This window comes from Microtus ochrogaster, linkage group LG4, assembly GCF_000317375.1.
Source record: "Microtus ochrogaster isolate Prairie Vole_2 linkage group LG4, MicOch1.0, whole genome shotgun sequence".
NCBI classification, from domain to species: domain Eukaryota; kingdom Metazoa; phylum Chordata; class Mammalia; order Rodentia; family Cricetidae; genus Microtus; species Microtus ochrogaster.
The window spans coordinates 66300759-66304775 of record NC_022030.1 but is presented as its reverse complement, the minus strand read 5'-3'; positions in this window follow the sequence as shown (position 1 = coordinate 66304775).

Below are 4017 nucleotides of genomic sequence, written 5' to 3'. Positions count from 1 at the left end.
TAGAAAGAGAGAGAGAGAGAGAGAGAGAGAAAGAGAAAGAGAAGCAGAGAGAGAGGGAGGGAGAGTGAGAGCCAAGAACTATTTGTCATACTGATAGAAATAATGGTGAAAAATGTGTTAACTTCAAAAGATCCAAAAAAGACAGTTGATAAAATTAAACATTTGTTCATAATTTTAACTCTTGGAAAACTAAGAATTAGAAAGTAAATGGATTAATTTAATGAATTATTTAGGCAGGCCTACAAACAAAATCCTGTGACAAGCATTATACTTGAAGACAAGCTATTAAATATTTTCCCACTCAAGCTGAGTACAAGGTAAGTGTATCTACTGACACCATTTCCACTGGACATGTGTTGGAAAACCTAGCCAATACAATAGGTGAGAAAAAGAAATTTTAAAAAATAAACCTTAAATGAAATAACTTGCTGGGTGGCGTAGGTGCTCACCCATAGTCTCAGCACTCAGGAGGCAGAGACAAGCAGATCTCCAAGTTTGAGACCAGTTCTGGGACACCCAGTGCTACAAAGAGAAGTCCTGTTTCAAAAGAAGAAATAGGGAGAGAAGGAGAAGGAAAAGAGAAAGAAAGAAGAGAGAGAGAAAAGGAAGGAAGGAAGGAAGGAAGGAAGGAAGGAAGGAAGGAAGGAAGGAAGGAAGGAAAGAAAGAAGGAAGGAGAGAAAGAAAGAAAGAAAGAAAGAAAGAAAGAAAGAAAGAAAGAAAGAAAGAAAGAAAGATCTACCATTATTATTTTCGGGTGATTGTATACTTAGAAAAGCTAAAATAATTTGTAAGCAAACTGTTAGACTTAATTAGCAAATTCAGCACAGTATCTGGATTCAATGTCAATATGCTTAAATCCACTGCATTTCTAAGTACTAGCAAATAACAAGTTGAAATAAGAACAGAAAAGTCATTTCCAGCGGTATCAAAAGTCATCACCTATAAAGATAAATCTATCAAAAAGTGAGTGATAACACTAAATGAAAATCACAAGCCAGGCAGGGTGGTATATACATGTAATCCTTGCATTGAGAGGCTGAGACACAGGACCAGAAGTTCAAAGCCAGCATGGGCTATACGACAAAACCCTGTTTTGATTTGTTTTGTCTTGTTTTGTTCTTAAGACTTTTTAAGTTTTATGAATGGATTGTGAAAATATAGTAGATGTGCACAATGGAATATTTTACTGAGCTGTAAAGAAAGGTGGAACTATGGGATTTGCGGGGAAGTGGATGGAAACGGAAGATGCTGTATTCAGTGAGGTAACTCGAGCTAGGAAAGACAAACGCTGCATGTTCTTCTGTTTACACATGTGCATTTATGCAGGAGAGACTGTGTGCTGAGCAAAGTGTGAAAGCCAGGAGAGAGGGAAAAAAGATTACAGTGTGTTGGGGTGTCTTTGTGTGTAGTAGAACAATGTGAATTCAAAGTGAAAGGCGGATTCTGGGGGTGGAAAAGTATAAACGGGAGGTGGAGCAGGGAAATGGAGAGAGGGAAGGGGTAGAAGGAAAGCCAACCAAAACTATGTGTGGAAGAACAGGTAAGCCAATAATTGCTAAACTAACAAAAATTTAAATTAAAAAGAAAGTTTGAGCAGAGCTCCCTGTGTGGGTGAAAAAGGTACTCCCAGAGGCCATAGGTTATTAAGCAAAAATCTCAATGCCAATGGGCTACCTTCCGATGACTCATTAATCAGGGAGGCCTCTGAGACCTACAAAACAATGTAGGCAATTGCCAATCCCATTGTTTGCCCACCAGAATTAGATGACAAGATCTTACTGAAAACACCAAGAGCTTGGGTTACATGTCATGGAGAATCCAAACTGGACATGGGCCAGAAGCTTCCTTCCTATTGGCTAACATTCACAGTTCAGGAAGGTGTTATGCAGGTTGTTGAGGGAGAATTGTCATCAGTGGTTAGCGGTAAACCCTGTATGCAACAATACTGGCCAGTCAGACTAGATGAGCCCACTGTTTTGAAAGTAGAAAGTCTGTTATGAGAGTGCCCTAGTTCATTTTCTATTGCTATGATAAATGTCATGACCAAAACCAACTAGAGGAGGAAAAGGTTTATTTAGTTTATTACACATCAGGTCACAATACATCATTGAGAAAAGTCAGGGTAAAGAATTCCATCAGGGCAGGAGCTCCAGCAAGGCAGAAACCTGAAATAGAAACTATGGAAGAATGCTGCTTATTGGCTGGCTCTCTTTGCCTATTGCTCGATCAACATTCTTTTTTTTTTTTTTTTTTTTTTCCGAGACAGAGTTTCCCTGTGTATCTCCGGCGGTCCTGGAACTCACTCTATAGACCAGGCTGGCCTTGAACTCAGATCTGCCTGCCTCTGCCTCCCTGAGTGCTGAGATTAAACATATGTGCCACCACCACTCAGCATTCTTATACAACCCAGGCCCACATGTTTAGGGATTGCACTACCCACTATGGAATGGGTTCTTTTTTTTTTTTTTTTAGATTGCTGTGATTTTTATTCAATTTTAAATCCTGAATAAAACAAAAGCAGTGAGAATAAAGCTTTACAAATGACACAAAATTACTACATCATTGATATGGCTTTTACACTGATTGGATATACAAAGAAAAAAGAATATTGGAATTAAGGCAGTAACAATGTGTGTAAACCAAGCAGTTTACCCTGACACAATCTTTAGTAAAAAGCTACTCCGGTTAAGTGGTGCTGACATTTCTGCATGCAGGTCTCATTGCTTGCAAGGAATGGGTTCTTTTACATCAGTTAGCAACCAATAAAATGACCTGTAGATGGAGACTGCTCTTTCATTTCCTGACTGCTCAGACTCAAATAATCACACAGAAACTATATTTATTACAACACTGCTCGATAACTTAGGCATCTTATTAACTAACTCTTTTATCCAACCCATTTCTATCAATCTGGGTATCGCCACAAAGCTGTGGCCTACTAGTACGGTTATGATGTATTCTCCTTCGGCAGCTACATGGCATCTCCTTGACTCTGCCTATGTTCTCTCTATATCTCTTTTTGGATTTCCCGCCTGGCTTTGTTCTGCTAAGCCATTGGCTAAAACAGCTTTATTCATTAACCAATAAAAGCAACACATATGCAGAAGGACATCCTATATCATCTCCCCTTTTCTGTTTAATTAAAAAGGAAGGTTTTAATTTTAACATAGTAAAATTACATATAACAAAACAGGTATCAAGCAAGAATTACAGTTACAATATTTCTTTGTTAGTCTAAAGTTTCATATCTTATTTATCTTTTAGCATAACAAAGAAAAACTATAATTATCTGCCTTCAACTCCATCAAAGACCCCAGAAGGATATAATATTACTTAAGTAAAAAGAAAGTGCATTGTAAGCAACTTCCAAAGTTCTAGAAATGACAGAGACATTTTGCTGCCTGGACAGTCACCCAAAGTTTTTCTGTAATGTTGGGGCATCCATCTTCAGGCTTTAGGCCCAGCGTATCCAGCAGACTTTTCCATAAAGCAGGAAATTTGAAGATCTGTTCTGCCGTGTAATGACAAAGTTCATCAATTGCTTTCTTCTGTGTTCTGCAGAATGTCTGACAGTTTCTTTTGTGAAGTAGGAACCCTGAAGGAGCATCCCATCTTTTGGAAAGATCAACAGTCATTTTTCTGTGGATCTTGCATGCCCAGTTCATACAGCATACCATCAAACAGTCCAAACAAGAGCAGTTTCTTGCCCAAATGGCTAGCTTTGTCACATTGAAGACAAATTCTATAATACTTTTCTTCAATGCCCATCAACTTCTCTGAAGTAATTGGTGCTGCCAGAAGCAGACATGTCTCACTGTCAAGAAAAGTCTAAGTTCTTTTTTTTTTTTTTTTTGGTTTTTCGAGACAGGGTTTCTCTGTGGCTTTGGAGCCTGTCCTGGAACTAGCTCTTGTAGACCAGGCTGGTCTCGAACTCACAGAGATCCGCCTGCCTCTGCCTCCCAAGTGCTGGGATTAAAGGCGTGCGCCACCACCGCCCAGCAAAAGTCTAAGTTCTT